Consider the following 12,171-nt stretch of genomic DNA (forward strand, 5'->3'; position numbering starts at 1 on the left):
GGCTGGAGTTTACACTGCATATATATATATATATATATATATATATATATATATATATGGTATAATCAGTTATTTTGGTTTTGGTCTTACAGGCCCTTGCCATTCTTCTTATGTCCCCCTTCCTCCTCTTCATACACCAAAAGCTGGTTCATATTCTATGATTTCTCTCTTTGATGGCCAGTAATAGGCCATTGTTGACTTGTTTGTGGCCTAGGCCCTCCTATATCATGCTGTTGTCTTTTCAAGGTCCACAAGGACCCACTTTTATTCTGGCATAAGAGTGAGCTCATTCTAAAAAGAAGAGCTACATACTATTACTGTTTGTTAGTGCCTATGCATATATGTGTTCCAGAAGTGTTTTGAACACTGTATATTGCATAAACAGATGCACATCATTAAACTTAGACAAACTTGCCTTATTACTCTCCAGTATCATGAAAGTATCACGCAAAGGTTGTTTAGGTATTAAAATGAGAAAGATTCTGGAGCTAAGTTTTCTTGAGTTTTAGTCTCAATTTTAGTTTTTTGGCCACTGAAGGGAGCTCTTCTGACTTTGCATTAACCTAATACATATTTGCAAAGAAAATCAGTAGCTAATTTTAGTAAAACTTATTGATGTAGTTAGCTAAACCATTCTGTGTACAGACAGAAACATTTCATATACTTATCCTATATATTGTCACATATCCTGAACAGATTTTTTGTTGAGATTTACGGTCTGATTAAAAAAATTGTTAAAGGCTTATATTTTAGCCTCTGCTTTAATGCAGCTGATGTTTTCCTTTTGGCAAGGAGAAAGTGGTATTGTAATAAATGGCTGTAATTGCTCTGACTATTATTAGTTGGTAGAGCAGTGGTAAAGTATTCTTTAATTTATCATCGTACTGCAAGCAGTCACTATGAAGACCCTATTGTTACCAGTAAGAAGAAACTTTGAAGTGGAAAAAGCTGCTGCTCTGTATCACAACCATTGACCAGTTTCCTGGATACACTTAGGTACACCTGACTAAAGCTTTCATTGGAAAATGGATTGCTTCAAGTAACTCAGAAGGCCTAATATATAGTCTACCTCATTTATTTTTCAAAGATAGTGGAGCCAGTCATGCCAGCAAAGTGGCAACATTTTTCTCCCTACACACAGTGAGAAAAAAAGCTTCTTAGCTGGCTCTGCCGATACTGTACTGAATATAATCAGCCTGCTTTTCCTTCATCCAGAAAGCAGAGCAGGGAAAACCTATGGCCTAGTTTTTTTTATCTATCCTGCTGCCTCATGATCTTTTCCCTCCAAAATGTGTTGGCTCCCTGAAGAGGAAGATACATCTATTAACTTAAAGCTGGAATAGTTCAAAACAACTGAAGAAATGGGACACCGAAAGGCACAGCAGAGAAAAAAGTCTTGATATTATATTTATGTTAGCATACATTATAACTATATGAATGTAATAGGCTGACTGGGAATTTCTCGAAAGTATAATTATATATAATAAAAATAATAATATTATATATTACAATAATATCATGCAATAAAAACAACCATTATAAATATTATTATTTTAAGAAAATCTCCTCTTTAGTTCTTATTTTATTCTCAATCCTGAAGAATCTGTATGCACAACACCCCACTTGACACAGAAAATGTGCTCTGCATTCACACCACTATCTCTTCTCAGTGGAATTCACCATTAAATATTGACTCAGATAAATGTGGAATTCCATTTACTGTGCTTTATTGACTTCTTAAATATGTTGGTATATGAATAAATTTAATTTGGCTGTGGTGGTTTGGCTTGGTTTGGTATGGTTTGCTTTGCTTTGCTTTTGTTTTTTCTGAATCTGAAACTTATGTTGCATACATTCATTAGAATTGCAGTAATGTGTGGGGAAGGATTTTCAAAACGTATATGCTATTATATTTTTTATATAAATATCTGTCTTCAGCTTAAGCTCTGATGACATCTCTCATTTTTTCCTGGTGGGACAAAAGCAGATGAAGTTACACACCATAACTGACTGACATTGTAATTGAAATTCAATAAACAATTCCACTGGCAACACGTAGATAGGAATAGACTCTGGCTCACTCACTTTTAACTGTGTTGATGCTTTGTCAGCCTAATCAGAGTTGCCTTTTAGAAATGAAGACCAGCTCACAATACAAGTCCAAGGACAGAGTTCTGACAAATATGATACTACACTCACCAAAGAGACTGTTCACTATACTGTGAAGTATAGTGAACAGTCTCTTTGGTGAGTGTACTAAAAGACTGTTTAAATATGCTTTTAAACAGTCTTTTAATCCTGTTGAATCCTGGGGCTATTCCATAAAATCAGGGATTTTACTGTATACATATTTCTGAGTATGTTTTGTTAAAATTATGATTGTATGGTTAGGCTTCTGTGAAGAGCTTGGAGAAAATAGTGCTATGTTGCAGCTGGCCCAACAGCTGCTGTATATGCTTATCTCAAGAGCCTATATTTTCCAGTACATATTTTCAACGGTGTTTTGTAATAAATCATTTTCTCACTAGTTTTAATACCTTATTAAAGGTATTAAAATACATTAGCACTTTCAAATCCATTGTCATGCAGTGATTTTCAAAAATTTTGGAGAATACTTGAAATGTAAAATAAATAGTGATCTTACTACAGATGTCCTTAGGCATTCATTCTGTGACATACTCAATGCTATAAGGAAAATAATATGAGGCAGATGGTTTCCACTGCTGAACTAGAAGCTGAATCTTCTAGGTACTTTTAAAATAAATTTTTCATTTTGATGTCTTTCTACTTTGTCTTTGCTATTAAAATCCTTCTGTCCGGTAACCAATGAAAGAGCTAAGTCACACACTTTCATCTACACATTGAAAAAACTTAAGAAATATAAATCTCAATGGAAATAATGGCAATGAAATAGCACTAGGGGTGTTCTTTCTTCTGTAAAAAAATAAAAGTGTTTATTAAAGTTATATCTGAACTGATATGATTTCTTACTTCTAATAAAACATTTAAGTCTAACAAAGGTCTTCTACTTCTTGCTTTAATTTTCATATCTATTTTGAAAATACACAAACGTACAAATAAAGTACACCTTTCACCAATTTGGTTTCATAAGAAATTATTTATTTTATTTTTTCTTATTAATGGCATTCATAAAACTAACACAATCTTAGGAAACAAGCTAATACAGTATGGAATACAGAATTAACAACTACCATTTTCTGATTATTAAAAAACAAATAGAATCTCCATGTAGAAAACATGATCTTCTAACATAAATAGCCACTTAGTGGGAAAAACTGAGAGACTGCTAGACATTTAGGAGGAGTCACCAAAAAAAAAAAAAAGGAGAAGAATCACAGAGAAATCTTATATGCAGATATTTTGTGAATTTGCTTTCTTTATAGAGGTTTTGAGAGTCAATAATTAATTTCTCAGGGAACATACTGTATATGTTTTGTACTCCTTTCTTCTCAAGTGCTTCAGAAACATATTTGAGTTTCAGAGTGGTGGCTTTTTCTTCTGGACTGTTTTCTGATTTAGCATCCTTGGTGTAAAGCAGATAACAGAACAGATAATTTGTGGGTTTGTTTTATGATTTGATTAGACCATGTGATTAGTAGTAATTCTGAGAATGTATATAATTATATCTTTACAAGCAGTTAAAAAAAAAGTTTTGGCATCATTTCTTATTAAAACACAGAGGTGATTAGATCGAGTGAAGATACAGGGAATGTAACTTGACCAGAATACTAGGAGAAAAGACAGAATATTTTCTTATAGCAACAAAAGAAGGAGAAAAATATTATCTGTAATTTTATGCTTATATTTTAATGATAAAAAAACCTTATAGGACTTCTTCCTCTCTTTTGTAAGCAAAAATATCTTGCTAGGCCAATGGGCTTCCTGTAAAAATCAGAAAATTATCTCAGTTAATATCTGATCATTTGATAGAAATTATTGTACTAATTTTATTACATTAAAAGTTACACCAAATGACCTCTTCATACAGAATGGAAAGAAAATTATCTAAATAACTGTATTGCAATTTGACAATATTATGGAGGAGTGAATCTGGAGGGACTTGGATTTATTTTGATTTTATTAAAAAGAAGAGGAAAATACAATAAAATGCTGTATATGAAATGATCGATACTTTTTCCTTTCATTTTTATTCCCAAGCTCATAATCACAAGAAATGTTGAAGAAGTTCTTGTAAGACATTTCAATAATAAAGTCATTTCCGTGATTTTATAATGTTGATTTACTCTTATACACACAATTATGCATCTATCACAACTAGTGTGCTTGCGTACCCCAGCAGTACTTCCACTCCAAAGATATTGCTCTTCAAAATTATAGAAAAGCGTAATAAAAAGTAATCCTTGATAATTTTTGCAAGTTTTGAAGGTTAAATCCTATTAATTGAAGGGCTATATCTGCCTACTCTGAAGATCTGTGCCTGAAGTATTCCTAAACTCTTCTTGAAAAGGGACTCAGTCTTGCCGAGTTCTTAATCCTTGCATTTCAGATGCTCCGTGATTCCCACCCTCCATTTGAGTGTTGAAGACCATTGACATTGTGCATGGCAAGATCGCATAAGCAGCCAAATCACTTATTTTGTGAGAACTTTATATCCCCTGCACACAAAGATATGTGTAAAGCATATAATTCATCAAAGCAAAATGAAATAAGGAAAGCTGAAATACAAATAATCAGTTGTTCTTTGCCACAGTTACATACAATGAAGCACTACTCTAGAGCTGAAAAAGTATCAATCTGATGAGTGTCCATCATTAAAGATGGACTAAATCATGATCAAATCTATGCCTAACGAAAGTCCTTGTTCTGTATATATTCTTTTTTTTAATGTGTATTTCTCTATTTTTATTTTTAGACAAAAAAAACATGCAATACATACATTTCTGTGGATTATTATGCACTAGCAAGGCATGCTGAGTCTACTGTAATTACTAAGGATGCCCTTGGTGTTTTAATATAAAGAACCTTAAACTATGCTATCTGTAGTTCAGTGTAGTTCTTTTTCAGCTTTTTTTTTTCTTTTAAATAAATACAGTAATAAAATTCTATGATATTTTAATGGGCATATAATAGTAAAGTGCACGTGCTTAACATAATTCTTGTGTCCTTACCAAAATGAGTTTCTCTCCTGTGGTTTCTTCCTTGTTCTTTCTCTCTTCTCTTTAAACTAACAATATAATGATATAACTATAGTGGAAGATGAGACTGTAACACATGCCTGTCTCCGAAGGCTGTTCATCAGTTAGGCGCATAAAAATGCCAGTCTTAATAAAATTTTACTCTGGGATAACAGACCATGTTTTGCACTACATCAGTTGAGCTTTTGGCATTACAAAATCTGACTTTTTCACATCACAAATATCACTGATATATTTCTTTTCATCCTGAAGGGACACAGTCTGTTCTACACAAAAGTATCATCTACATATCCATTGTAAAATACAGTAGTTGTTTTAACACCACAGTTGCGCATTTTGTAAAAGAAGATATCAAATATCACAGAAATTGAAATCACAGAATAAATTTAGAGAAACCATTGGCAAGTTCCTTTTTTTCTTTACAAAAATAGATGTGTGTCCCTTTAATGATACTTAGAAAATGGCAAGGATATCAGATTTTACCTATCTCAAAAAGTTTGGATCAGTGAAAGAGCACCTTTCATCCAAAACACTGAGAGGAATAGACACATAGGCTTTCACTCAAAAGGCAAAGTGCTTATGAAATTCATAGCATTTTACATATGCTAATCTCCAGAAGTTCTAATGGAAATAATAAAAATATTTTTCTAGATATTGCTTGTTTCTCCTTAAAATGCCCCTGCTGAGTAGCCATCTACATTATCTGATCTCTTATTTTTGGCCAACACACATTATAAAGTAGTATTTTACTAGCCACTAACATATCTTTAAAGCACTCATAAGAGAAATAATGTCTGAGGCATTAACCTGTCACAGCACTAGGGGTGATTTAGTATTTGGAACTTAGATGTTAAAGCAACAAAAACTTCAGAATTCATGAAAATATTAGCATTCTGGATGCATATATCTTTTGTTCATTCATGCTTCAAGATTTCTGTTTTATAAAATCTGCTTTGCATATCAGCATTTATCTAAACAGCAGATAAGGAAATACTGATTTTAAGTCTCAAAAGCCTGAAACATAAAACTTGTTGAAGCATGAAGTTTAAATTAATTTGGAGATTCACAAATGTTCACACATCAGGGATCACAGTAATATTCTCTCTCTGTTTTTTATCAATAAAATTACTCAATACCATAATGTTCACATGAAAACAAGGTCAGATTTGAAGAAATGCTTGAAGGCCTTGTTTGTCATGTGGGAAGGTCCATTTCTGGCTTGCTTGGGTTGCCAGAAGCTAAGAAAAGTGAGAGTGAAAATGGTCATAGGGAAATTCTTCTTCCTCAACATGAAACAGTTGCCCATTTAACCTTTACGTGAATTGTTGGACTATGATGGCATTAGAAATTTAGTATGCTCTTTTTGCAATATTCTGTCACATTACTGGAGGGAAAAATGATAAAAAATCCAACAACAACAACAAAAAAAAAAAAAAAAAAAAAAATCAACCAAACAAAAAACTAACCAAAGATGACAACACCAAAAGAAAAAGAAAAGGGGGATCATCTTTTGGAAAGAAGTGCTAAGACAGATTTTTACTATGTATATTTCAGAAAGTGCCCTAGATATTTAGTTTATTTTCATGTAATGTTTATCTATTTGCCACACATTTTCTGCACAGCCAAGAAATCAAAATTAAGGCCTTTTAGTCTTAGAATAATGAAGATACTTTAAATAATATACAGTAGGAAAGGAATAATCAATTTTCTATGTAACATTAAAAGGAAAATGATCTACAAAGGGAACCTTTGGCAATTAAAGGAATCTTGAACATTAAAGGCAAAGAGGGGTTTTTTTTACAAATATTGTTCTGTCTTAAATGTAAAAAGTATATATTTTGCAATGGAAAACCTTCCTACTACTATAAAAAATATTTAACTAAGATATGGCACTATTTAGATGGATTTAGATACTTTTTTATTCTCATAAGACTTCATGAAAGTGCAAAACATGACAACAATGGCCTTTCTTCAAATCCATTACAGGACATTTATGAAAATCTTGACAAAATCAAGACAAAATCTTGCATTGCATCAAAAAATTCTTGAAGAAACAATGCTGATAATTTTAATGGAGACACTATACATCATACCTTTAAAAAAAGCATTGATTTAGTAAGAACCACATTTCATTTTTAATACTCCATTGTTTTTAAAGCAGGCTCTTTAATTGAAAAGAGGTTTCTAATATTGCTTTCTAGTAGAAACATTAAAATATGCCACAGTATATATGTGTACCAGTGATCAGTTTCTAGGTAATACAGAACTTAAAAAAGGTAAGAACCTTTCATATAATACTTCTCTAAAGTGTTCAGCAGGGTTCAGTTACTTACAGAAGATGTTAAAATAGTATGTGTGTGCCTAAAAAGCTTTCTTCTCCCTTGAGAACTGTCTGATTGTCTTTTCTTGTCACAACTGAAAAGACAGTTCTTTGTGCTTGCAAATATACTCTAGTTGTAAAAACAGTGAATTTTTACCAACTGAATGATGGCTAAAAATAATCTGTGTGCACTAATATGTGTAGCATTTAGGGGGATGGTGAAGGGATATTTTTAATACAGGAAAATATTTTATCAAAATTTCATTAACATAAATAGATTTTCTTTTAAATATATTGAATTATATTATTTGTATGATAATTAAAATTGCTTATCAACTCTAACACTGACTTCAAGGGCTAATTCCTCTACATTGCACTGCAATGATTCTGTGAGTTACAACTTCAAAATTTGTTCAGTTTGCACGAGTACATGATTTTACGTGTAACAAAGCATTCTTTTTTATGCTTTTAGAAACATGTTGGTCAGTGCAATCCATTGCAGTAGATAACACTATATTTGTAAACAGCCCCTGTGCTTGGATGCATAAAATGAGGGTGCAGGCATGTGTGACTATGTGCACTTGCACATATGTTTTCTCTCTACTTACACTGTAATGAAAACCTGTAATCCAAATGTGCTCATAAAAATGGTTAGAGAATGGAAAATATCCTCATCACCTGGAAAGAATATCTGTGAATTGGCTGCCAACTGTACATACTGTACATAAGAGAAGCAGCAATGTCCACAATTTTTTTAACTTTAAGATAGCATATTGATGCTATCTAATTTTTTTTTTTTTGGTGCAACAAGGAACTGAGTAAATTTCTAATGGCTCAGTAATATCACCACTGTTTAAATGCAAGATATTTGACATTAAAACTAGGTGGGTTTATTTTACAGGGACTTTGGAAAGTGATGATGAATTGCAATTTCAAACATAATTTTCTTTGAACTGTATTTTTTCAGCAATATTGATATGTGTGTGTGTGTGTGTGTGTGTGTGTGTGTGTGTGTGTATGGATATAAATATATATGGTAAAAAAGTATCCATCCTTTTGCAGCTCACCTGTGTTGATGTTGACAGCAGTCTTTAGCTCCACTGCAATTGTATTTTTAAAGTGATAGATTTCACCAGTGATGCTATTACAACAACAGAATGATAGGAATAATTTTAAAATGTGATGAAACGATTTTCTTATCTTGCTTAATGACAATGTTGCCTATGCAGTGTGCCAAATTACCATTAAGGGATATTTTAAATCACTTCAATAAATCTTAAAATGATTTTCAGATATCACTTAATGCTTTCCAGTTGACATAACAAATGAACCATTTCAGATTTCATTGAAAGCTCTTTAGTATATGTCATCAGTCTGTTTTGGAAGACTTTCAAAATGTGACAAATTGCAGTAAATCATTTTGAGACACTCCAGCAGCATTTATACAATTCTAAAGTATTATGAGAGCTTTGTAAATCATTGTAGATGGCATATCAACTTGTGGTTTTGTCACATAACAGAAGCAACAGAAATAAAAATCTGACTTGGTGAAACATTCCCTTTTCCATCATGTCATCTTGTTTAACAGGTTTTTGTGTTGACATATTATGAATCTGCAATGATGAGAAGAGCTAGTTTCAAAATTTTTTTGTTCCAAATTTGTATGGAATAATGTGACATCAGTCCTCATGAAAGAACTGGCCACCTTATTATTGCTTGTAGAACAATGCTTGCAGTCTTAGACTAGATATGGTCAAGAAGTGGAAAAGGCTTTTTAAAATTATGTAACTAGTGAAAGCTGTTAAAAAGCATTTATAGTGGATAAAATATAAAAAATTGCTGTGTTTTATATTTTTTCACCTGTTCAACATATGCAATGTAGACTGAGAAATATTTTTTCAGCTTGAGAATTTTTTTAAAAAGATGTATTAAAAATATTACAAAATGCCATCTTTTTGTACTTTTGTACTATGCCTGCAAAATAGAAATAGAATAAAACATAATATAACCAAATTAGGATTACCACTCAAATTATTGTGCTGACATTCACTAATATTACTTACTTTAAAAAAAAAAAATTCTGAGTCTATTTTTATTTTATCATCTGCCCACAATTCAATATCTGTGTTTCTCTTTTCTTGAACTGAAAGTCTGATTCAAAGGTCAAAACTGACTGAATCTTAGTCATGTCATTTCACTGATGGCAGTGCTAATAAAGAACCAATTGTAATTTTTTTTTTCTGAAAACTTTATGGGGATCTATGGATACAGATACTACTTCTTCCAGACTCCAAAGAGTCTCATCAGATAGGGAAATACTCATATTAAAAGACATTAGCAAAGACATAATAGTAGAACCTAGACAATGCAAAATAGCAGACATATTTACATAACCATTTCCTGATCAGAGAAGCCTGATGGTGTAGTAATACTCTAGTTTGCATTGGGTGCTCAAACAACCACAGAACAGAAATGGCAAGTACAACACCATGTGTGATAGATAAACTTTCTTGCACAGCTCTACCAGCGTATTTAATTTCTGACCTGTGAAGCCTTGCTTTTCTGGTCCTAGGACTCTCAGGAGCACAGATTAGCAGTCATGCAGAAATGTATTCTGATTTTATGATATAGACAAATGTTCACTGAAGATTAAATTAAGAACCAAACTCACTGCATGTGTGACCTAGTACAAATGTCAACAAAAATTACAAGTGGAGAAAAGCTGGAGCACTGAACCACCATGACATCTACTTTTATAATGTCTAGAGTTGTGTTTTTAATTAAATTTCCTCTTTTGCTAATCTCTGTTAGCAAAATCTGGGAAGCCATGTCTGCCAGCATTTTTCACAGGGCATATCAGAGGTAAGAATGAGTACAGAAAAGGAAAAAGGCTTACAACTTTTGTTCTATGCCTCAGAGAGTGACAGAGTGACTCTTGCCTCTTTAAGAGAAAAATAGGTCTTCCAGGTTGCTTTATCATCATAGACACCTGGCTATCCTATATGAATGGAATATTTTCTGACATCTACCGCTTAGCAAAAAAAAAAAAAGGATTGAATTCAACTTTCATCAAAGTATTTCATTAGGCTAGAAGAAGAGTAATATGTTTGCTCCCTACATGATACATCGTGTTCATTCCTAAAGTGACCATTGTACCATAAAAATCTACTACACGAGAAGGGCAGCCATCAGACCATCAGCAGTTTTTAAGCAGCTCCTGGTAGTGTAATCATATGGGAGTGGGGAAGGTGTGGGCAAATGATCTTCCGTTTAAAGATCCATCAAACTTGTGTGGAAAAATAGGAACATAAAAATGCTGTAAGGAAAGCAATTTTATTGTTCTAGTAAGTTGTTTTAAAATGACAAATCTGTGATGCCAGGTTTATTTAAACAAGCAGTAAGTTTCAGCATAGACCATATACATACATTTTACTTCTATTCATTACACATACTTGCAGTCTGCTTTTCCTTGTAATGATCAGTGTATTGCTTCTCTCCGAAAATCACTTGTCCAGTAATTCTGTCCACTTTGCTATAATTTCTTCTGTGATTTCTTTTTAGGTTCCTAACTTTAGACACGCCCAGGTAGAAGCCATTTATTTAAAAAAAAAAAAAAAAAAAAGGAGAGAAAAGAAACTCTCAAAAAATTTATCTCTCCTTTATAAAGCCAAATCTTGTGAATTCTTCAAAGCAATCTGAGTTTGTCAGCTTTTTCTACTGTCTTGGAGATAAAACTTCTGAAGTAGTTTTTCTGTGGGAAATGGGGATTTTGCCAGGATTCTCTGTTTAAGCTTACCTGAATTCACAAAATATATCACTTATTGCGTATGTAAGTGAAAGACAAAGTAATAGAATATTACTGCAATCCCAGGCTGAAATAGTACATTTTTTAGCTAACTGGGAAAGACTAAAAGGAAAGGCTTGTTTTCAAGATTATCTTTGTTTAAAATCTTAAATTAACTTTGTGCAGAAGTAAAGAGACAGTGTTAAAATTTACAATATTGTTTGAAGTAAATTGTGAATATGAGTCAGGGTAGATAACAGACATACATGACAGATTAATGATTTGTATAAAAAATGACAAAAAGTGTCGCTGAATCCTGAGAAAATGAATTCTCTAAAGACACTGCCATTCTGTGTAGAAAATACTGAGACACATGAATGCTGAGAGAAAACACAGGGGTAAATACTAAAAATATTGTGGAAAGCATGGTAGGACTAATTATCTGAAATACACTTCCTAAGACTTTTATATAGAGAAGGACAATTGCTTGACAATTTGAATCAAGGTTTTGCCTAGTTTGTGGTCTTCATGTACAGTTTCAAAAGAGACATTCCTAGAAATATGGTGGAATTGTTTTTGTGGCTTTTTACTAAGCAAATGTGATTCCATAAGAAACTTAAAGTGAAACATAGTCTTTGCTCAGTATGTTTGGCAAGCTCAGAAGATTTTGCACAATTTGCAGAACATTATTGTATGAGAAGTTACAACTGTTGCTCTTTTCGTTCATTTTAAGGAACTACTATTTCTTTGCATGCCATAAAGTGTTTCAGAAATTCCAGGAAGTGTCAAGTCACGCGGCTTGAGTCTATTATCCATGCTATGTTAATTTTAACAGCATGTGATACATTAAACCAAGTTGAATACCACACAACTAAGACACAACTAAGAAC

The sequence above is a fragment of the Ammospiza nelsoni genome, chromosome Z (genome assembly GCF_027579445.1).
Source record: "Ammospiza nelsoni isolate bAmmNel1 chromosome Z, bAmmNel1.pri, whole genome shotgun sequence".
In the NCBI taxonomy this organism is placed as follows: Eukaryota; Metazoa; Chordata; class Aves; order Passeriformes; family Passerellidae; genus Ammospiza; species Ammospiza nelsoni.